At 37.2% G+C, this 25,653-nt stretch overlaps 1 long non-coding RNA gene across 1 annotated transcript; it reads left to right on the forward strand.

Moving 5' to 3' along the window:
• LOC115413685 (uncharacterized) lies at nucleotides 1–25,653 on the forward strand. The gene is made up of 5 exons (XR_003934502.1): nucleotides 1–144; nucleotides 1,610–1,618; nucleotides 7,380–7,386; nucleotides 17,902–17,906; nucleotides 25,643–25,653. It is a non-coding gene; the product is annotated as an uncharacterized LOC115413685 (long non-coding RNA).

The raw sequence follows: 25,653 nt of genomic DNA on the forward strand, positions 1-25,653 counted from the left end.
ATTATCTTTGCTAAATTGCCGTTTGTTGATCCACGGTTCAGACAAACTGTGACAGTTCTGACATTGATTGGATGATTCCAAACAGATCTTTAGTGCAGCTATTGACAACACAAACATTACAGAAAATGGAGGTAATTTGTGGTTGTTGTCCAAATCTGTGGTCGCTGGTTATTTCAGCCAGCTGTCAAAATAACCAACTGTGTTTTTTATTTGAAGAAGAAAACTTGATATTACCATAGCACAGATGAGCGTTACACTTTATTCAATGAGTGATTCAGTCTGTGGACTTTTGGCATTGATTCTTTGGTGGTTTTGGTAGCTGTAAGTGTGTTCTAGTACACAACTTGTCCCGGCTGTTAAGAGTGTGAAATATTAACCCTGTAAAGCCTGAACCATAAAATTATTGACAGAAAATTCCAGTTCTTTGAAACTGGAGCCTGTATTGGTCCTTCTGAAGAACCCAAAACTTTTTTTTTTTTTTTCAATATCAGTTTCCATGCATTAGTAAAAATTTTGTATCATTTGATCCATCGAGTCTCAATATTATTATTTTTGAACAAACAAAAACATAATCTAACACAAACATGTCTAACAAATTGGTAATTCCTTTTCAAAATTGGCAAAGTTCTGCCTCCTCTTTAATGTTAATAATTTCTCATCGATCTTTTGCTGTGTTTCCACCACATGGCTCGACTCCACTCAACCTTTTTGCGTTTCCATTTTGAAAAAGGACGTGGAATCTGGTAACCGGTTCTAGGTTTTTGGTATCACCTCCACCGAGGTTCCAAGACTGGGGACCAGATACTAAAATGTGATGTGTAAACACTGCAGACCACTGATTGGTCAGATAGTTGTCTCTGTGACCTGAAGTTTTACAAAAAACAGGTGCGGAAGTTTACAGTAAATACAGCGGTAGGTTAATCCACATGATGACAGCCCACAAAACTACACCATGGTTTGTTGTCAAGATTCAGTCTTTGGTGGCCAATGTAAAATTTCAGCATGAGCTTGACGAGACAACACACAACAAGCGAGTTTATCAACTCTCTGAGCAGATGACACGGAAGTAACACGCTGCATCGCTATGATGTCCAGGTACTCTAATAAAGTCGGTACTATCCTGTATTGGAAATGGTCTCCAGGAATAGTACTTGGTACCTGAGTCAAGTCAAGCTGAGCGGAGTCGAGCCAGTTCCACGTAGTGGAAACGCAACATTGTAGTGTCACTGGAAAGGCCTCTGGTGAATGAATTCCTCCCCCCTGGTGGATTATTCATGTATTGCATGTATCTAATTGTATACATCAGGTTTTTCAAGAAAATAAATATCACACTGATCATGTAGAGGGCTTCAAAACTCATGTATCAAATATGATACGTTTGGCGTTATAGGGTTAATACTTCATATAATCCCATTAATGACATTAAAGGAGACATGTTGCATTTTTGAGGCTGTTTGGGGTGCAGTTGTCCCTAATATGCATAAAATGACACATTAAAGCACCATCTTTCTTTGGATGTGGGTTGTATTAATTTCAGATTTATTTGCTGTAGGGTCACATTTTCTCTGTTTGTTGCCGAGTAAATAGTGTTTACTTAATAATTCTGCAGTTACTGTTTGTTTGGAGACCTTTAGGGAGCTTTTGTAACCATCATGACTCATAAACAGCTCCATCTGGCACAGACACCAATAAACACACCTGCTGTCACGCTGAGTACACTGTTATTTTCTGGAAGAGCTGTGAAATAGCCTCTAAATAATGCTACCTATAAATACATGGGTGTATTCAGTTGGGGGAGAAATAATAAACAAACTAATCACCCTTAAGAGAATAATTAGGTGGTTGCAGGATTGGGTGAAAGGTTAAATGGCTCAAAAATGACAGGCATCAAACCATCTCCTGCTCTACGTACGTGTCTGACATAATGCCGCTGACAGGCAGAAGGTGTCATTGTTATAAATGGGCCCTGAGTGGATAACCTTTGCTTTCCCTGAATGAGTGATCAGGCTCACAGAGTGAACACACACCTGCCTGATGGAGGGCTCTGCCTCCCACAGCCACTCATGCTCATAACTGGATGCACCGGGAAAAAAACACACACAGGCGAGAACAGAGGGTGATAAATGTGTTGGAGGGGGGATTAGGCAGAGGAAAGGTGGTCAGACTGACACATACAGAGGTATGGGAATAAGATACCTGACTGAATAAAAGTTGAATCAGTAATTAACCCTTAGGGGTCCACGGTCACGGCCCCATGACCAGTAGTGTTGTGGTCCCTGGAGAAGTGGGTATACTCTCAATTTTTGCCACTTTTTTTTTTTTTTTAAGTGGTCCAGAAAAATGCTGTTTTAGAAACAGTGACATGTAAGACTACTCTATTTAGTTTACTCAAAAATCCATCAGTAGTATTTGTTTACCATTATAAAATTATCATGACTTGATCAGGAGCAGTTTGTAGGAGCAGGCATTACTGGTCACACAAGCAGCTGCATGAATGTAAATGTATTCAACATGAGGTAAACACAGGATAATGTTAGCCTACTCACATAGTTTAACTATTGGCGACAAAGTCTCTTCTCTAAATGTGCAGTCATATGGCCAGTAGTTTAAAACAGTGACTCATTCTGAAACCACCTTAAAACTGACATCAGAATGATGTATTGATGAAAGCTCCAATTTGGCTCAGATACTACTGAATGGTGCACATCAGGGGGATGTAGAAGTGGTATATCCAAGACTGACTGAAAAAAAAGTGGGTATACTCCATATACCACCGTATACCCTGGACAACACCACTGCCCGTGACTGAATCACATGACATTTTCAACATGTCATAGCATCAGAAGTCAGGCACATAGACCACTGGTGACAGTTCCATTCAAAAGTGCGGATTTGAAACACTCTCCCACTTTTTATTTGATGTTGATAGAGCAAATACAACTGGAGATATGAGGTTTTCAACCCAGAGCAAACACATGTGAGTAAAAGTATGAAAATGAAGTGGTGGTGGTGGTTGGGGGGGGGGCGGGGGGGGGGCGGGGTGGTGTTAGATTTTTGACCATATCTTTGTCATTTTTTGTTCTTTTTTAAAACGGAAAAAAGTGGCAGAATCTGCAGATTCTAATCCACAGACTGCATTAGCATTACAGGTAAGGATGAGAATGACCCCACCTGAACTGGATGCAGAAATTGGTAGGACCCAGGGGTGGGGTGGGGGGGTGGGGTGGTGAGAGAAAACGCTTATGTAAAGACATGCTTTTATGTCAAATATTCGAGTATAGTTTTAGTTTAGTACCATTCTCATTTTCTATACCTAATATTTGGAACCAATATTCACTTTTAAAGTCTTTCAAAAGGTTTGTTAAGCATCTTTGTGTTATTTATGCAATAAATTATATACATTTTTCAAATCAGATTTTATATATTTTGTGTGTTTTTTGTCCTTTTGTGTTGATATAGTAGGTTAAAGTGAAAAAAATAATAGGCAGATGAGATAGATGAAGTTGTGCTGAAAATAAACAATACCAAACATGGGTATAATAAACATTTCTTTATATAGTATTTCAAAAAGGCAAAATCAAAAGTACTCCAAAATGGCCAAAATAGGCTCAGACCCCTAAGGGTTAAAATGCCATCATCTCCCCTGTGGGATAAAAAAGAAAAAGGCCTGCCGGATGCTGATGTGGCGCCCCCCCCCCCACACACACACAAGTCAAATATTACAAATTTACATCACAGCATACAAATCAAAGTCAGAACACATCTGGCTGAAATTAGCTGTGGCGTGAGATGCTTAAATCAGTAATCTGTGTTGTATAGCAGCAAATTACGAGTCCTATTTTCTTCTCAAGTCATCTGAAGGAGGCAATTTGATGGTAAAATTGAACTAATTTAGCTGTCATTGTGCTGCTGCAGTACTAAGTGTAACCTTCAAGACAGGTGGGCTAATGGTACACTGTTAGAAACCGGTCCGCGACGTGAGGTACATGACTGAGCCGACTCTCTGATATGATGTGACACTTCAACCCGCTCCAGTAATCCTCAATGTGCAGGTAGAGAGATAAACAAGTACAGAAAGATGGGGGAGAAAAAGGGAAAAGTATAATCTACCAAAACCAAACAAGAAGAGATGGAACACAAAGGAGACGGATGGAGGAGATGTACAATAAAAACAGTAGGAGCCAAATGGAGCTTTTGAGATGAAACCGAGCGATGACCTTTTAATTTTTGCTCAGTCTTTTATAGTGAAATGTCAACTCATGATGTGGTCGAGTGACAATGTGAGGAACTGTAAATAAATCCATCACGCTTATTCAGTGGTTTCAATGGAACACAAATGGAATAAAAACTGGCATTAGCACTGAAAAAAACAAAAATCAACTGATAACTCTAATGAATAATAAATGTGAGTAATAATAAAGTAGAAGTGCAAGTAAAATCGTCACAGTTTTCATTGAATAAAATGGTTTTGCTCAATTGGACCATTAACCCTTTATCAGGCAAGTGACTATTTTTGGTAATTTTTGCACATGTTACAAGACAGTAGTTGCTTTTCAATTGTACATCTGTGCAAAACTTTACCGATATTTACTAAATGTCAAAAAACAGAAGTGCGTAATGTCGGTTTTTCCATTAAATCACAAATGCGATGATTTGTTTTAGAGGTGACACGAGAAGTCATTCCATAAACATGGTGACGAACGTAAACATGGTGTTGATTTACAGATATATTCATTATTATTATATATTACCCCTCTATCTCGTACTAAATTAAAAGTGATTGGGTTTCCTGGTGCGTCCACACATACCGCGACATGTTTCTTCTTCGCTTGTTGTAACGTACGTCAGCATCCAGTTTTTTAATTCACCTGACTCTAGTTGTGAAAAAAGGTCTTTCCATTGCACTTTTGTGTGATATACCATTTGCACTATGCCAGAAAAACCACCTCTTGCCAGCGCAAAAACATTTAATCGAAAAATGAGACTTTTGGCAAAATTGTCATTTTTTCCATTAGGTAAATTTTTATGTGCAAGGTATATTTGGGCAATTTGAGGGTCAATGGAAGAACGACTAGTGACAGCAACAGTTACAGTGAGTCGACAGTCTCAGGTCCAATGTGGTCTACAGGGTATGAAGGTCCACCTCTGCATGAACAGTGAGTGTACCTGCTTTGTTAGGTACCATGAAGTAATGGTACTAATGTAAGGAACGGATCAGCACTTACGTTGGTCTAATTATCTAAAAGTGATGTTCTCTTGTTCTAAAATGCATGTTCATTTCACCTTATATGTGTTTTTCTTCAATTTTTATATATATACTTTTTTTTCCACTTACGGGCAAGGAACCAAATACGATAACTTCATTGACCTTGATTTTCTACATAACAATAAAAAAAATCTTAGTAATAAAGTCCTGTTATGTCCTCCATTATCACACTAATGTTGAAATTTTGAATTTCAGAGTATTTCTATGACTGACCTATAAAGCAGGGTGTTCAAATCTGGTCCTCGAGGGCTTGTATCCTGCATGTTTTAAATACTTCCCTCTTCCATCACACATGGAAGCCATTACATCATTATTAGGCTTCTGTAGAGCTTGATGAGCTGATCAATAATTGAACCAGGTGTACTGTTAGAGGGAAATACAGAATAGAATAGAATAGAATAGAATAGAATAGAATAGAATAGAATAGAATAGAATAGAATAGAATGTCTTTATTGTCATTGTACAGGCACAACAACATTGAAAAGTGCAATCGTCCTAGGTGCCATAAAAAGTATAAATAATGTATATAAAAGAGTATAAAAACTAAAATATAAAAGAAAAACCCTGACGGCATAAATATCTAAAAAAAAAAAAAAAAAAAAAAAAAAAAAAAGCAGCATAAAAAAGTGTCACAATTTTTTTTTTTTTTGGTCTGTCTTTTTTTGTACTTGTGTATATTCCATTTTTTTCTTTTGGTACGTGTGTGTTTATGTGGATGTATTTGTGGGGATTCCACCTTGGGGGTGGGGGGGTTTCCACAAATTTTGTAAGAAATGCCTTAATGATGTCAATGTTGTTATGGAAAAATGATAAAGTTGTTTAAAAAAAGTCTCACTAGAAGTACAAAAGACACATAAAACATCATTATATACCCTGGACAACATTCAGCATTCCACACAATTAATTAATCAAACAAATATCGAAAAACATGCTGGATACCGGCCCTCGAGGACCAGATTTGGATACCCCTGCTATAAAGGGTGAATTCACAAAGTTTTTAGAAATTCACCATAGAGTTTATATGGATATATGATGTCATTCTGCCTTTCTCAGCTTCTGTGTGTGATGTTTTTTGCCATAATATATGAAAAAAATACAAAGAAAAAAATCGCACCAATGGATGGACTCATGAAAGAAAAAACAAACCAAAAAAAATGAACAGGTAATCTGAGCACACCTTATTTAGTAAGGGATCAGGTCACTAATTTAACTTTTATTTATCCTATTAAGAACGATGCGAGTAAGTAAACAGCTGGATCACACAACCAAGCCCTATCTACATTAATGGTATATTTAGATTTCCCATCCAATCCAGCTTTATTTGTAAAGCACTTTAAAACAACCGCAGCGGACCGAAGTGCTGTACAGATGAATAATTAAAACCAAAATAAAAAAATAAAATACAGAATAAATTAAAAGACACAGAATTGTACAAAAAGAAAACAGTGCTGTACAGAAGAATAAATAAAATCCAAATAAAAGAATAAAATACAAGAATAGATGAAAAAAAACCACAAAAAGCCATACAATTTAAAAACAACAAAAAATAAGAATAAATACCACCACCAATAAAAACAATAATACATTCAAACATCTCACATGGTTTCAAAAGCCAAGGAGAAGATGGGTTTTAAGAAGGGATTTAAAAACAGACACAGAGGACTGTCTGATATGAAAAGGCAAGTTCGTACCATAGTTTAGGAGCTGATTTAAACTACAGTTCGTGTGTGTGTGTGTGTGTGTGTGTGTGTGTGTGTGTGTGTGTATGAACAAGAAAAATCAAGATAATAGAAAATGACGGCATCACAACCTAATACGTGAGGGCCTATTGTTTCTCTGTGTAGTGAACCTGCATCTGAACCATCCAACATACTGTGGGTCATCCAGGTGTAGAAGTCAGTGTATGACCTGCAGGAGTTCAGACCAGTTGTCTCTTGTCATCTGTTCAACTTCATGACAGACTAAAGCCTCTGTGTCTGCTACATCTAACATTATCTGTGGTGTCAACAGTCTACAGTATACACCACAAAAAATGGTTTGTCAGAGCATTGTTCAAAGATGCGCTGTCATCAGTCCGAGTTATACGTATTTCTGCACTGAAATGTAGACACAGATATTTTGTAAATTGAAGGTTTGTGTGGGCATTATTTATTTATTTATTTATTTATTTTCAGAAAATGGAGAAGATAAATACCTGTTTACATCCTAGTGTGGACATAGTGGGCCGGATCTACTAAAGGTCTGCGTGTATAAAAACATACGCAAACTTATTGCACACGCAAAAACTGTACAAACTGATTTACTAAGAGTGCTCACTAAGGGTTGCGTCTTTCTTTTGCGTCTGCATCCACTTAGTACGTTTGCCGCAATGAATATGTAATATGGGGCGTTTACACGTAATTGTCTGTGTGCTGGGAGGAGAAAATTTAAATATATAAATTTAGCACATGCAAAGTGATTTATCAAACCGAAAGCAATATTGCTCATAGAAACTGCGTCTATATTTAACACGTCTCAAAGGGAGGTGCAAACAGGTTGTATGCGTAATTGCGCACACATGGAAGTGGTTGAACCAATAAAATGAGATGCAGAGAACGCATTTTTCACCCTTTTGTGAACATTTTTGGAATGAAAAATTGATTGAGATGTATCATCAGCACTGTTCCCATTAGTGCTGCTGTATCCCAAAGCAGTTTTTACAGCGTATTGTCTCCATTAGCACACGTAAAATCCTCATTTAAATAGGGCAGTCTACAAGACTTTACACCTGTTGTAATTTACACAAGCAATCTAAGTAATTCACCCGTAAACCGCGATTCAACCCCACACACAAAGTTCTAGATTGCACATGCATATTAGTACGTGCAAATTGGAATCTTAGTAGATTTGGCCCAGTGTTTCATCAAATAGCAGTTAAGTGCAATGTCTCTGACTTTTTAAAGATAAGAGCAACATTTCGTGTCAAACTGTTTAATTTAAAATGTTTAGGTAAAGTTAATTAATCATTCCTGTTTAGCTTTTGCTTCAATGGAACTCAGTATGTGAGTTTCCATTCAAATGTACAACATATTTGAACTAAATTTCCGGAAAATCAGCCAAAACTTCCATCCTGATCATCATGGGTTGACAGTTAAATGTAGTATTCCTTACGATAACATCCTACCTGGGCTATTGGCTGAGGAACTGATAAAAATAAGAAACATTTTGTCAAAATCCCTGAAGTGGGCTGACAGCTTCTGCCCCCAAACCAAACTACAGGTCTGGATTCACACAGTGTTTTCTCCAGGTATTCCACAGTTTAAAGCTCTTGTCTAAAGTTTGTCTCTGCAGCTCTTCATATGTTGTGGCTGCTGGATGGAAATGTTACGAGTTTTGCAGATAAAAATAAAACACAGATGTGACTTGACGCCTGTAACGTCTGAACCATTAAATCATTGACAGAAAATTCCAGTTCTTTGAAACTGGAGCCTTTGTTGGTCCTTCTGAACAACCAAAAGATTTTTTTTTTTTTTTTTTCAAATATCAATTTCCATGTATGAGTTTTAATTTTGTATTGTATTTGATACATCAGGTCTCAATGCTCAAATATTATTATTTTTGAATAAATAAAAACATAATATAACTCAAACATATCTAACAAATTGGTAATTCCTTTTCAAAATTGGCAAAGTTCTTCCTCCTTCCTCATTAATGACAGTCTTGTAGTGTCACTGGAAAGGCCTCTGGTGAACAAATTCCTCCCCCCTGGTGGATTATCTGTGTATTGCATGTATCTAATTGTAGACATCAGGTTTTTCAAGAAATAAAATATCACACTGATCATGTAGAACGCTCTGCAACTATCGAAAACCGAAAGTGAAACTTAATACGCTTTGAACATCTGACCCGGCTTCTGTGCCTCTGTTATACTCTGTCATAATGTTTACCCCCCCCCCCCCCCCCCCCATCGGTGCCCCAGCCTCAGAATAAAGTTGTTTTTTGTTTTTTTTTGGCTTTTGCAGAATGTATATAAGGGAAACTCTGCATATGGGTTCTGCTTGCGGTCACCCTGCTTCCCGAGTGTTTGCATTCTTCACGTAGACTAAATGTATTCATTCGGAACACCTTTGAACGAGTGCACCGCTACACCCCTAGTCACCTGTAATCTCAGCTGTGAAAACACCAAATTTGCTTTAATTTATTTTTGGAGTATTGATACTGTGCATTAAAAATGTATCAGAGTAAAAGTATGCAATTGAGTTGGGAAATGTATTGAAGTAAAAGTGAATGTAAACAGAATAAAAAATACACAGTTAGGTTCAAATTCTCCCCAAACCTAGGCTACTTCTGTACAATAGTGAAGTATTAGTACTGAATATGGGCGTTCTGCACGGTGAATATGTCAGTATGGTGGATGTGATCTATGGGATTGGTTTGTTTGTTCTACTCATCTCTACTCCTCACTCGTGCACGGCGCCATGGCTTCATCCACTTTTTTATGCAACAGTCTATAGTGTACACTCAACCTTTCCTCGGCTCCTCATATACAGCCGAGATACCGCACTGAAAACTGGTATGCACTAGCAGAGGAAAAAAAGTCAAAGCTTGTCAACGTTGATATTAAATTAAACCTTAAATCAGCAGAAACTACATAGAAACTGTCATATGTAAATGTATACAGAAATAGAAATGAATCCATATGTAGATGTGCTGATTTTCTCCAAACACTGCCGACAGACTGGCGGTGAAACAGATGCACGATTACTGAGAAGAACACACGGTTCCCTGGTTCATAATTTGCATGGAATCAATAAGTGAAACATGTCAGCAGGTGTTTGCATATATTAAAAAATAATTTCAGATGTAAAATGTAAATCAAACTGTTTAAATATGTGCTGAACTATTATATATTTATGCCTATCTACTTTGTATGTGCACAGATTATGATGGTGCTGATAAATACATCATCTGTTAAAATACACCTGGACATCACAGCCCCATGTGACTTAAATATTACAAATCATAGCACAGGCTTTCACACATCAGCTCTGAATGCAGTTATTTATTCCTCATGTGTAGAGGTACCAGTTGTGGCAAAGTTGAGACAGATTTCTCCTGTTTTTACAAACCATCTTTCTCTTAGAGCTTTCTTTTTTGGCAGTCTGGATGCTTTTGCACAGAGGGGGGTGTTTTCATTCCTGTCTGAGCCCAGCCTTAAGGAAAAGAGGAAAAAGAAAAGTAAAAAGTATACTCACATTCCTCACTGTTCTCTCCTAAAGACTGGGAACCCTCTAAAGAAATGCTAAACACTGCCTTAAATATAGCATGTATCATTTATGCAAATAGCTGGCAGAATTAGAACCAAATTACCATCTTTTTTAGGTAATAAACTTGAAAATTCCACTTTTTTTGGCATCTTGGAGGGAAAAGAAGCAGTGTGAATATAATCATTCAAGCAGAAAAAGGTAAATCACGCTGTATAATATGTTTAATTCATATAATTTTTTGGAGTTTTGCTTTGTTTTCGAATTCAAGTTTGTGTTTTGTATGTGCTTTTACACTGGGTCATCGTCTTTATGGAAAATATGATTTTATCCATAAATCTACTACTTACCATAATGTTACCCAATCATTTCTTATTATCCTATTCCGTCTTTTTACTGATGAGAGATCAGATGGAATAAACTCAGACGGCATGTGCTGATTTATTCTCCCACCCCTGCTGTTAACTCCCTCCGAGGCGCCTGCACATTACCAGGGAATTACACTACACGGTAATTACTCATTCACATTCATAAAACTCAGAAGCCCCTCTCTCTGCTTCTCTTTGACTTGAAACTGTCAGTGCCGCGAGCGTGAGGTTATATTTTACTGGTATGTCCAGATTCGTGTAATATAAATAAGGAAAGGAAAACATATAATCTAAATGAGAAATTTTTCGAACTGCCAAACTGATCTGAGGATGATGCCTCTGAGAATCCTTTTTTTTTTTTTTTGCAGAATTTGTGCAGATTTGTATGATGCAAAATGTTGGAAATATAATCTGATGTCATAGCATTGTGAGAACCTTCACTGTCCAAATCAAACTCAATTTTACTCACATGTAGTTAAGGCTTTACATGCATGTCAGTCTTTTTTTTTTTTTTTTTTTATGAATGTGTTTATTGGGTATTTTCTTTTTTAACCCTGAGGGGTCCATGGCTACACCCCTGTGACTGAATCACATTGCATTTTCAACAAATCATAGTGTCGGAAGTCAGTCACCTACAACTGCATTCCAAAGTGCAGACTTGAAACACTCTCCCATTTTTTATTGGATGTTGATAGAGCAAATACAACTGGAGATATGATGGTTTGAACTTGGAGCAAACCAACGTGAATAAAAGTATGCAAATGAGGTGTGTGTGTGGGGGGTGTTATAATTCTGACCATATCTTCGTCATTTTTTATCCTTTTTCAAAACGGAAAAAACTGACCCAATTTGCGGATTCTAATTCACATACTGCAATAGCATTACAGGTAAGGGTGAGGATGACCCCCACCTGAACTGGATGCGGAAACTGGGAGGACTCGGGATGGGGGTGAGAAAACCACAGAAAACGCCTATGTAAAGATGTGCTTTTATGTCAAATATTTATGTACAGTTTTAATTTATTACAATTTAAATTTTATATACCTAATATTTGGAACCAATATTCACTTTTAAAGTCTTTGAAAAGGTTCATTAAGCATCTTTGTGTTGTTTCTGCAATAAATTATATACATTTTTCAAATCGGATTTGACATTTTTTGTGTGTTTTTTGCCCTTTTGTGTTGATATTGTTGGTTAAAGTGAAAAAATAATAGGCAGATGAGATGAATGAAGTTGTGCTGAAAAAAAAGATATCAAACATGGGTATAGTAAACATTTGTTTAAATAGTATATAAAGGCGAAATCAAAAGTACTGAAAAACGGCCAAAATAGTCTCAGACGCCTAAGGGTTTAACATACACACATAAAACAAAATAATAAAACTAAACACAAAACACAGGCTGGGAGTGGTCAGAAAATAAATAAATAAAATTATATACACACATATGAATGTACACACATATACATATGCACATACACGTACCTTCTAGGCTATACATATGACAGGTACAGTACAGTATACAATACAATGGAAGCTGAGTAGAAAGAAAGAAAATCATTTTTATTCAAATGCTCTTGTCATTATAGCAAATATATTCACATTAATATAGTCAAGGAATGGTTTCCATATTCTTTCAAAGGTATTGGTCTTGTGGTGCATGAGATAGGTCAGAAAGTCCAGGGATAGGAATTCCATTAGTATCCTATGCCCCCCCGCAACTGAGGGGGTTTTATCCGAAATCCAGTGCTGTAGAATATTTTTCCTAGCACAAAAAGCCATAACATTATACAGTTTTTTGTGATATACATCAGGTACATGGACACTAGGAAGGCCCAGAAGCAGAGAAACCGGGTTGAGTTCAAGCTCCATTTTTTGAACTTTTTGTATTTCAAATAATACGTCATTGCAATATTTTTGTATTTTAACACAGGACCAGAGACAGTGAGTAAGATCACCAATTTCTGTCCTATCCAATCCAACTTTATTTGTAAAGCCCTTTAACCTCCTAAGACCCAGGAAATGTCAGGAAAGAACAAGCTTTTTTTGTTTTTTTTTATTAAATAAGTCCCTATATTGGAAACATCATGATGCAACAGTTTTTTCAGATGCAGTTTTCCAAATTTTAATGGAATGTCCTTTGTGGTGGGCAGTTTTTTTGTTGTTTTTTTTTGTATAAAGTTGTGAAACTCTTGTCCACAAATATGGACAGAAAACCCATAACTGGGTCTTAGGAGGTTAAAACAACCGCAGTGGACCAAACTGCTTTACAGAAGAATAATTAAAACCAAAAGAGAAGAATAAAATACAGAATAGATCTGAAGACAACAAAAAAGAAAACAGTGTTGTACAGAAGAATAAAAAAAAAAAGAATAAAATACAAGAATAGATTAAGAAAAAATAAAAAGCCATACAATTAAAAACAGCTAAATAAATAAAATGGATAAATAAGAACAAATAGAATAGAATACAATAAATTTAAATAGAATATATATAAGACTACATTTAAGACAAATTGGAGAGACATCCTTTCTATTTTTGTGAAGACGGCTTGGACCAACATGTGCTCTATATATGCAGTATCTTAAGCTGCAGTGCTCTTGTTCAGTTACAAACTAAAATTTTCCTTGCATTATCCCAGATGTCCTCCCACATCTCCTCAGTTATTCCAGCCTCCAGTTCCCTCTCCCAGATCCCCCTCAGTGTCCGAGCACCAGCATTTGAGCACTCCCTCAGACTGACTGTCAGTCTTGTTTTTGCCAAATAAAAGTTTCTATGGTTTCTGTTCTTCTTAAAGGCTCAGTACAATTCCTCTATGTTTGTGCTTATGGGAGTCTGTCTGAGCGGTAACTCGTGTTCTCTACTTAACTTATTTTTTAAGTAATAAACTGCACTAAAAAACAATCTACACTGGAAGGTGTTTCATTGAATCACCAGCGCTCCATTAATTTAGTTCCAGTTTTACAATGTATGTGCCTAGAGCTTTTTTTAAGCAGTAAAACTTAATACGTACTTTACTGGAGTAAATGTGAATATTTCTGTCACACAGTTGCAGGATTGGCATTTATCCCCCTCCCTCCCTCATTACCTGAAAAGTCAACAACCTCCGAGCTGAATACTCTGAGAATGACAAGAGTGTATTCTTTGGGGGGATTTAGTCATTTCAATACCATGATATTACACCTGTTCTACCAAAACAATTTCTCTCCCAACAGCATTTTCCAAATGCACTGTTGATGCATCCTGTGTTCAACCCCATGCAGGAACAAGCCCATTTCCAGAACGATACTGGAGGGTGCCAGAGCTACCTACGGCACTGGCACAGTGTTGACAAAGTGTGGAGAATGGGCTGGTTAGCCAAGAAAGACTGTGAACATGGGAAACTTGAATTATTGAAACTTGTCTTCCTGGTTTTCATTTTCTAACCTTTTTAACCCATAAAGACCCAGTACTACTTTTGTGGCAGTTTCCAAAAGAGCGCTCCTATGAAACTGGTCCCTAAAAACAGGACAGAGGGGCTAAAAATTCAAGCCAGATGTAGACTAATGTTATGAAGTAAGGTTGGAAGCAAATTGGAAGCAAAATAAATATTCATTGAGATAAAAGAGAAACTATTTTTCAGATAAAACATATTTTTATATATTTTTATACAAGAATCCGTATGTAACATGATAAAAAGGAAATGAAAATTACACGCTACAATTTTTTTGAGTGTCTTTTTATTCTCTCACAGGTACATTTTGGGAATCGAACCACTTATGCAAGACAGTGTTTCACAAAAATGACTACTGTTGCAAAATTACTCGTGATACGTGTGTGTTGTGTGGTGTTCAGATTTTTGTTATTCAGCTAGTGTTCGTGGGTCTGGTGGACCCGCTGCATTTGTGTGTTTTTAATTCAACATAATCAAACAATTTTATGCTAAAATACTCAACAGATGTCTACCTCATCCCAATTACAAGCAACATAAAGAGCAGCATATGTTTAATATTTGTCTTTTGCCTTTGTTAGATTACATCTATGAATTAGTGCTTCTCCTTTTTACTTTTTTTTTTTTTTTAATAAAATGTAATATAACCAAGATATGAGAGGAAAGAATTCTTAAACAAATTATTACTCATCATTTTTCTTTTAATAAAAAATGAAAACAGGTCCCATTGACCCAAACACCATACAAGGGTTAAATGGGCAGATTCCACATGTAACACGAGTGGACACAATGGGTTACGCGCGAAACCTGGAATAAGACTGCCGATTCATAAAAAAAAAACCTGGTGGGGGGGCAGTACATCGGGGGTGCATGGGCAACATTGTGGGCGGGGCGGGGTATTCGGAACAAGAAAGCTGACAGGGGTGTGTCAGTGAACCCTCGGACGAACCCCCTGGCTTATGGATTGAGGTCCGTTGTATAATAGTGTGAGAGGCTCATCTCCCATTCCCCAACCTAATATCTGGTGTTCGTGGATAACCCGCTAGTCCACGCATCACTAGTGAGGGAGGCTTTATCGACAGAACACACCGCTTTGGGGCCGGTTCACTTTCATTTAGCAAAGGGAAAGAGGAGACTGTTGTTGTAGAGCTGATCACTGGTGCAGGCAGTCATATGTATTATTGAACACTGCAGTAACAGTAAATCACAGAAATCACAATTAATTTCAATTAATGGATTACTACGTCAGAAAATCTTTATAATTTATACACCGGGTACTATTTTCGCTTTGCCCTAACTTAAACTGCGTGCCCATGTGAAACACATGACTGCCGGTGTTTCTCTGCCTTACTCCAAATACTCCGTAAAATGGAGTCCAGCTCAAATCCAGACTGCCCTAGAGGGGGGTCATTTTTTTCCTAATTATTAACTCACCAATTATGTATCGGATGGAAGGACCAAACCAGGAGAAATGAAGAATTCACCAAAAAGAAGGGTTGAGGTTTTAAAAAGTTAAACAAAGCTTGATTTATTGCTTCAGGCAAAAATAGAAAAAGTTACAAAAAGGAAAGAAGTCAGTTATCAACTAGTCTCGCATCAAACACAATTTTCGTCTCTTCCCTTTGTCCAAAAAAAGAGTCTCCTTCATTACATTTTATAGTCTTTAGTGACTCTTTGGAGACTTCCATTATTCAGTGACATAATTCATCATACACTTATTATTGGTTAATAATAGTTGCTGGGCAAAACATGTCAGACATATGTCAGTCACTCCACATAAGCTAATTTTAAGAAAAAACACATTTGAAAGTTCACCTGAGTTTAACAAGCACCTTCGACGCCTGTCAATCAAACCTTGGTTTGACATCTGTGCACAGAGTTCAACTTAGATAGCATAGCTGAACCACAAAGAGTTTCAGAAAGTACATCTGGTTTAACACCTGCGTAATTAGGCTAGCATCTCTTACCCACAGAAACTTTCCAAAGCTGCAAAATAAGATCTTTTTACTAGAATCTGACCTTTTCTCCAAGTTCAGCACACACAGGTGTGAGTTCAACTTAACCACACACAACATAAAACCAAACCTTTCACTGACTGTTCGTACAAATAAAATAAAGATACAAAATACAGACACAAAATATAAATCAGAATATAACAACTTAGATTTGTACAACAACTTATTATGTTTCATTTCTTCTTTTCCATTTTGGTTCATGATGTATGTTGACATTTTAGAGCAATGTTCAAAGTCACACATTCAACTTCCATTTAACGTAAGATACGACTCACAGTATCTATACCACTGTACCAATCAGGTGAAATTTGACAATCTTCCACGGCACACCTGATGATTTCTCACGGCACACTTATGTGCTGCAGCACACTGGTTGGGAAACACTGTTAAAGAAGATGACGGTGTTTCCACATCCACTACAGAGCCTCTGAACATCCAAATGGGTCATATCTGATGACCATGAAAAGATGACAAACTGTATTTTACACCAATTATTTACATGGATTAATAGGATTAGTGCAGTGGTTCATGACCTTTTTTGGCTCTTGACCCCATTTTAACGTCACAAATTTCTGGTGACCCCAGATATTCAAAACAGAGACTTTTTTCTCTTGGAGATGTCTTAGTGGGGCCAGGCAGGTGAAGAAATCTTTCCATTCTCTGTTCGGTCCAGTTTCGACTGTGTCCGGGCAGGTTGAAGCGTAGTAACGCATGCGGTTGATTTTTATTATGAAAAATGTGTGGTGTTTTAATTATAATGAAATATATATTGAATCATTAAAACATGTTCTTTATTAGTAATTTATTTACATGTTTGTTTGTTGTTGTTTTTTTTAATCAATTTCTAGAAATATCAGGCGACCCCATATGGCTTCCAGGTGACCCCACGTGGGGTCCCGACCCCAAGGTTGAAAAATAATGGATCAGTGGATCAACAGGTAGTAAACAGTTTAGATCAGTAGATGGTCTTGGTCACCAGTGGTTGTTTGGGTCTTTATAGGTTCAATGCATAACCCTCTGCTACAACACTGCCATCAAATGTAATGTAATGTACATGTATATATTTTACTGTTCAATAAACTATATTTACATTATAAAACAAGGAGTAAACATACTTCATGTTGTGTGGTCACTTGTTGACATTAACCAACTCCATTTCTCACCTGATGATAGTGTAGTGTAATATTGTCAATAATGTAGTAATCAAGCCAAGTTACGTAAATTATACACCAGAAAAGTAAATGACAAAGGCTGAAAGTATGATTCCCTCTCATATTTACCATTTACAGAAAGAAAAAACCCACTGGGGAAGATGACCAAAACACCAGTCTGAACCATTTTCATTACTTCTCTGTAGACTGAAAATAATCCAGACTGGACTCAGTTACTGTGATTCTATCAAATATTTAATTTATACTGGTTTACTGCCTCCTGTTTGGTGATGGTATCGGTTGTTGGTAATGTTCATGTGACTGTTTGCGTGAGCTAAGGCTAAAAACTGGATCAGACTGGATTTTGTGGGAATGTCAAGATGAGAAAAAGACTATGAGGTTTACAACCACCTTATATCAAACAATCTAGCTGACGTAAATGCCTCGGCTGTAGAAAAACTGTCATTTTATTCCAACAGTGGAAAATTGCCTATGGTGCTGAAAATACTTGAAAATTCATCTGAAAAGGCTAATGGGTTATTTATTTTTCACCCTTACCCTGAACCAAAACAAAGTAGGCAAGACTTAAGAGCGATTCAAGAGTCTCCTGTATATTGAACTGGACAATGAAAGTTTGGGTGAGGGTCAATGCTCTGCTGTGACAGTCTGTCTTGTGTTCACGCTGTTTATCAAACTCCTGCTGACACCTTTAAATGTACGTATTATACCTGCCTTCATTCATCTCTGGAGCGGCACAGTCTCCCCTTGAACTCTAAATTCCAAGTCACATACAACATCGAACCGCCATGCATCTGCACAAAGACTGCACAAACATGGCAGCCAGGGTCTCCAGGGGTTTAGACCCTAAGTATTTCCTTTACATTCAGGTGGAAACCATATTAAATTTACAACATAGGCTTCTCATATTGCTACGACATTGATTATGGTGCAGTAGTGGCACCGTTTTACACACAAAAACACACAAACAATACTTAATTTATTTGCCCACTATATCCAATTTAACCATTATCGCAGCTGCACCTCTTGCATTGGAAAAAAAAACCCATGACACTACAGTGGGTTCAATAAGTAGACAAAACAGAGAGGCGAAAATGTTACACATCCGTAACTTCACGACAGATCTGTGATTTCACCTTAATGAAATTTAATGGGAAAAGTGGAAAAGTAATGATCATCACTGCAGTGCTTGTGTATCGGTTGTAAAAGTCATGTGACACTTTGTTCAAATTGGATCCAGAGTTCTGCCTCTGAACCAAATTGGCCATGACAGGAGGTTACATGCTGCAAGCTGGGGTAGTGAAGCATGTACTCTACTGTGTGTGCGTGTGTGTGTGCTGTGTAGTTTGTGTGTTGTTATCAGGACCATTTTAAAATTTAGACCTTAAGGCAGTATTTTCCAACCGTGGGGTCACCTGAAATTTTTAGTAATGGATCAAAAAATAAATAAATTTAAAAAATCCTATTGTTTACATTTTTTTTCACACTACTAATGTAAAAACAAATTTAAAAAATAATAACTGTGAAAAGAAAGGAAAAAAAAACATACTAATAAAAAATATATGGTGAGTTGACAGAGAAAATCCCAATCGATTAAAGACATGACAAACTGTGAAGCTGAAACTGAAGCACTGTGGTACTGTTTATCTGTCAAATGTTCATTGTGGTCGGTTTCAGATGCTGCAGCTCTTTCAAAATTTGTAGTTTGAGTTCTTGTTTGTTCAGTATTAATTGTCAACCTTGTAAATCCAAGCTGGACTGACTGAAATAAAATTCTCACTTTGTGCAGTAATCTACACCTGGCTTTTCTGCTTCTGTCCATAATAATATACATGATATAGACTAATTGTCATCTAAAATTAATTTTTACTTACAACATAGTATAGCAAACTATTACATGATCAAAACAAATTAATTTTAGCAAAAAAAAAATGTTTGAATGTCTGGGGTCACCAGAAATTTGTGATGTTAAAAATGGGGTCACGGGTCAAAAAAGGTTGGGAACCACTGCCCTATACTGTAGTCACTGAGGACCATCACACTTCCTCTACTATTGTCGTGATCACACCTAGCTTTGACCCTAGCATGATATGGACAAAAGTATTGGGACACATTTGTCCAAGCTGGACTGACTGTACATATCCTGACCAAGGAAAATAAAATTCTCACTTTGTGCAGTAATCTACACCTGGATTTTCTGCCTCCGTCCATAATAATATATATTATATAAGCTGACTGTCATCTAAAATTAACATTTATTTGTAACATAATATAGCAAACTATTACATGATCAGAAACAAACTAATTTTAGAAAAAAAAAAAAAAAAAGTCTCTTTTAAATGTCTGGGGTCACCAGAAATTTGTGATGTTAAAATGGGGTCAAGAGCAAAAAAAGGTTGGGAACCACTGCCTTAAGGTGTGGATATTTTAAGGTTTAGACCTTAAACTATGGACATTTTTCTGAGGCAATGACATTTTAGCTAAGCCCAGAATTACTAAATACCACTGATATTAGATTATTCTATACCTGACAATTTATATCCATACCTGCAGTTGAAGTTTGTCTCTTTATTTATAGGCATTTTTTCGGCTTTGCTCTTGCACAGTGGTATATTTACCTGCAGAAAACCTTGCCCTCTTCCTGTTCTTTTCTAGTTTCCTCGTGTTTTGCTGTGCTCAGGACATTTGTGTGTGTGAACCTTTAGGGAGTGTAAGTGTATGTACCCCCAGTCAATAACAGCGTCATGCTCTATAGAAAGCTCAGCGTACCATAACATCTCCATCTCCCTGCTCTGCTCTCAGTCTACTGCAGGTCTATGTGCCTGTGGTCCTTTTCACATTCTGCCTTAACATGCATCTTTAGAGTTCTGATCTCAAATAACTGCCTGCAAACGTATCTGTTCGCACCTGGCATTAAAATGCACCGCTTGCAAAGGGCGTTCGCTAACAATTGGATCAGATTCCCTGTTTTGCAAATGACCAAGTTCATTTGTAGCCTAAAACCTAACACAGGTTTGCATTTCAAGTTGAACAGGGAAGCTTTCTAAATGTTTATTTGTTATGTTTAATTCACCGTGCTGCTCAGTTGTTGCTAGGGGGAGGCTTAAAGGTGAAATGTTTTCTTGCCTCTTACTCCTGGCAGAAGGTGATGCTGTGAATCAGGTAATACATGTGAACTCTAACTATACAGGGTGGGGAAGCAAAATTTACAATATTTTGAGGCAGGGATTGAAAGACAGTGTATGATCAATTAGTTTATTGAAAGTCATGAGAATTTATTTGCCACAAGAAAATTGACATAATAGAAAATGTTTTTATTCTATGTGTCCTCCTTCTTTCTCAATAACTGCCTTCACATGCTTCCTGAAACTTGCGCAAGTGTTCCTCAAATATTCAGGTGACAACTTCTCCCATTCTTCTTTAATAGTATCTTCCAGACTTTCTCCTAATAGTTTTGCTCATAGTCATTCTCTTCTTTACATTATAAACAGTCTTTATGGACACTCCAACTATTTTTGAAATCTCCTTTGGTGTGACGAGTGCATTCAGCAAATCACACACTCTTTGATGTTTGCTTTCCTGATTACTCATATGGGCAAAAGTTTCTGAAAAGGTATGGATAATAGTGTTAGGTATGATTATGACATCAATATATGTTTGGTTTCAAAACAATTGATGTAGTGCCTGCTGAGAAAAAACAACTAAATGTTCATTGTAAATTTTGCTTCCCCACCCTGTATTTATTTTATGAAATTATTCTTATGTTGTATTATTGCACCCATTTTATGTACAGCACTTTGGGATTTTTATCTGTGAAAAGCACTTTATAAGTAAACTTTCCTTACTTATTTACTATCCATATCCTCCTGAGACCAAGCAAAGTCCAATATTTAGCTTTTTTAGCTTAAAAAATTGCCTTGATTGGAAAAACAGCATGATGCAACAGTTCATTCACATACTTTTTGTCTCCCATCAAATGTGGACAGTGGACAGCGTTTTTTTTTTTTTTTTTGGTTAAATAAATCTGTGATACTCTTGTCCACTACAGAGGACAAAAATGCATTACTTGGTCTCAGGAGGATATGACAACCCTTGTATTTGTTTTAATTAGCGCTATCAAATGATAAAAATTTTTAATCGCATTAATCACAGGGTTGTTGTGGATGAATTTTGATTAATCCCAATTAAATATCGTTCATTTTTAATCTATATTAATTGTGTTTCATTTTGAGCAAACAGACTCAAGAAAGAAGGGAATATATATGCACTAAATGTGTTTGTCACAAGCTGGGTGACGCGTTAGCTGAAGTGCTAGCAGAATCCCCGATTAACGTATGCTTCACGTTAATGTGGTATTTTAAGCTGGAAGTGCTTCGGTGAAAGGAAAACTCCTTCCTGCAGAGTGTGTGTATTACTTTATGTCGGTCGACTGTTCCGTCTTGGGTTTTTTTGTCCTCATATTTCCATCCAGAGGGCCAACGTACTGTTTAACGTCTTCCATCTTTATGGGTTGGTTCTGCTGCCTGTCACTACTGGATCAACTATCCATTTGCACATGTGTGACAGTAACTCTACTTGGACAAAATGCGTTGGAAGAGTCATTCTGTGCAAAAATGGATTAATTGAGTTGAAAATTTTTATCAGCTGAATCATGATGATGGATTAATCTGCATTAATTTTAACAGCCCTAGTTTTAATGGTTCTTTGTATATGTTACGTAAGGAAAAAAGTGTTGATTTAATCTTCAAAGGCTTAAAATACATGTATGAATTTCAAAGGAACCATGTGAACTGTGGATGTTTCCCTGAAAAAGAAGCGGCAGAGTATTGTTCCCGTCAGCTCAGGAAGCATTACTCATATGAACCACTCATAATACATTGATATGTGAGTAATTTTCAAATGTTTGGAGAACATTTTTAACTGTTGGCATGCTGCATTCCTGTTCTCACAGCTAAAGGAATGTAGGGCGTATGAATCTACCTCTGAAATTTACCCTGAGGGGTGAAATTTGAGTGCGTCCTCAATGCGTCCTGCTTTCCATATGGAATTAGATTTGTTAGGATGTTAATGCCAGGTCTGAACTGGGTCTGACAGACTGAGTGCAGCCATGAACTACAGCACAGAGCTACACAGGGACACCTTACGCAGGGTACACACACAAAGATAATCAGCCTGTTTTTGTCCAGATTTTCCCCCTTCCTGACCGAGGACGGCAAACACCAGATTATCTTATGTTTTATAAGATTATCCTGTCTTCTGAGGTGTGTTCAGAGTGAATTTGTCCTGATAATGGCTCTGAAACAGGTCGAGCTGACATCATGAATATTAAACTTGTTTAATATTTACAACCGAAAATCTTCGTGTGTGGGGAAAGCCGATAACTCACGAGTCATGGCTCTGTGAATTGTGATGGAACCGAATGTAGCCAATCAAGAAGCGAGATGACTGAGGAACAAGGAAGCAGGCGTAAATAAAAACAAGCATGGCTGGCCTGACCTGTTTCTTCTTTTTTAGTTCGGAATTTTTCCGTCAAAAATATTCCCAAGAACATCCCTCCTCTTGTATGTTCTCTTCCATGTTGCGTGTTGTGTTTTCCAGTTGTTGCTATGTTCCTTCTTCGTTTTTGTTAGATCGCGTTTGATCACACAAAATTTCTGGCTTGGAGGACTTGATTCTGGATCGGTGGTGGGACAGAATTGTTATGTGTGTCCTGTGTTGAGATTATCGGAGCACACCACAGACAGTACGATCAAAACTGTTCAATGACTGATTTTTTTGTGGGGTCGTAACCAATAAAAAAAATCTCTTCAGATTTAGAAAATCCTCATGAGTGTACCCCACTTCAGACATTTAATCACTCAGAACCTTACTGTATGGTTGTGCAAAGAAGACCATCAAATCAAATTTTATTTACATAGCTCCAAATCATAATAAAAGTCATCTCAAGATGTGGGCATATTTCATTCAGCTTTTGAACATGTACTCCTAAAGGTTTTTAGCTTAAGACCCCAAAAAAACTCATGCTTTACAAAAGTACACTATGAATTCCCACTGTTCCAGGTAGAGTCTACTTTCAGGTTCTGTTAATCAAGTGTGAATGGAGGCACCTGTGGAACCCACCTCAGCTGAGGGTAATTGTCCTGAGTGGGTGTGGACATAAGGAGGCTGAAACCCTTTGTTCAGTTTGGTTGTGACCTCTGAGGAGTCAGTGTTTCCATTTTAATCTCCTTGTACTGCCCTTAAAAGAAGGACTAGCAATGCATTCTGATTTACTTTGTCACCCCCCCCCCCCCCCCAAGTTCATTTCATTTCCACCCAGTCTTTGCCTTGTGCGTTTAAGGAGTCTTTTATTGTATATTATTTTGATCAGTTTAGTGAGTGTTCTACCCAAACCGCCTTTAGAACCATTTTGGATGTGCAGTATTTGTGTAGTTTCTGTTAGTTTCCTGTAGTTGTGCTCTAAACCTTCACTAAATATACAAGAAATGTAACACCACAACATCTATATAGATTTTTTTGACCCTTTCATCATCAAAACAATCTTCAATCACACTTTCAGGCCCAACTTTGTGGACAAAGAGAAAAAGGCCACACGCAATCTGAGCTGAAAGGTCTAGTGTTGGAAAAAGAAAAAGATCATTGTTCTTCCATTTCTTACACAATTTCATTTATCATAGGGTTACAAAATGTTCTGTCAAGTTAAAAATAATGTACAATGCCATCTTGAGTCACAACACATTGGACAAAGACAGCTTTTAGAACATAACTATTGTGAAACATAACATTTTATCTGTTTCAAAACTTTGTTACCACTTAGGCTGTTCTCTTCATTCCCTTTCAATCACTGCTGCTCTGACTTCTTCATTGATTGGGACTGACCAACTTTCAATCACACTTTCAGATATTTCTGGAAAATCTGACATATTATCCCCTTCTAACCACAAGCAAATCAGAAATATTTCAGGGTAAATAGTCTTGGCAACTACCATATTACCCATTTGTAGAAAAAAGCACAAACTATTGAAAATGTTGTACCTGGCGGGGGGGGGATTAATCTGTTTTTTTGGGGCTAGTTTAGGATTAATACTAAAGTTAAACAGGTTTTCGTATAAGCTAGAGTTGGATTTAGGTGAAGTAATTTGTTGGAGTAATCCTATCGTTCAGTCAACATTTTCCTCATCAACAACAGGAACTATTGGAAGATTTAGATACTGTCACCATTCTTGGTCCTTTGCTGTGCTTCCTATGCTTTTAATCCTTTTTATTTATTATGTTTATTTATTTGACGTTGCCACTGCACTGTAGTCACAGACTGAGGAATGCAATCTCATTCTCTTGTAAGTGCACAGTGAAAATGACAATTAAAAAGCATTGAATCCTATGCAGTGTTCTAGACAGTTTAATGCTGGGGCTTACCTGCATATCTGTAAATGTGAGCCAGAGAATGTGCCAAAACAAAGTGTAGAGAGAAGGTGTGACTATGCAATAAAAACTGTTGTCCTAAATATTCTGCTTTTTCCTGTTCACCAAGAAGTACTGTTATGATTTATTGCAAGTTGTTTTAAAAAAATTAAGGTTATTATGGAGGACTGGAGACTGAATGAGAGTATGCGTAAGTGAAGATGTACAACCATGAATATTAGGGGTGCACCAATACCACTTTTTTTCCAGACAGAGTACAAGTACTTATACAGGGTGACCCAAAAAAACAGGAATTTTTGAAGTGCATATTGGCAGACATGAGCAAGTGGCAGCACTGTGAGACAGTGACCTTGAGCAAGTAAACACACCCCCATTTTAGTAACCATGGATCAGTGGAACGGGCAACGGCGTGCGTTAGCCATAAAAATGTTTTATAAAAACAGTGATAGTTTGACAGCTGCGCAGAGGGAGTTCCGACGTTTTTACAACTTAGGACGTCATGGTGCTGTTCCATCAAAACACGCGATAAAATGTTGGATTAATAACTTTGAAGAGACTGGATCTGCCCTAAAGAAGAAACCAACAGGACGACCAAGAAGTGCTCGTACTCCTGGCCCCCTAGATCGCCAGATTTGTCCGTTTGTGTTTTTTTTTTTTTTTTTTTTTTTTTTTTTTTGTGGGGCTATCTCAAGAGTAAAGTGTACACGACTCGACCAAGAACTCTGGATGAGTTAAAACAGAG

This window comes from Sphaeramia orbicularis, chromosome 22, assembly GCF_902148855.1.
Source record: "Sphaeramia orbicularis chromosome 22, fSphaOr1.1, whole genome shotgun sequence".
NCBI lineage: Eukaryota > Metazoa > Chordata > Actinopteri > Kurtiformes > Apogonidae > Sphaeramia > Sphaeramia orbicularis.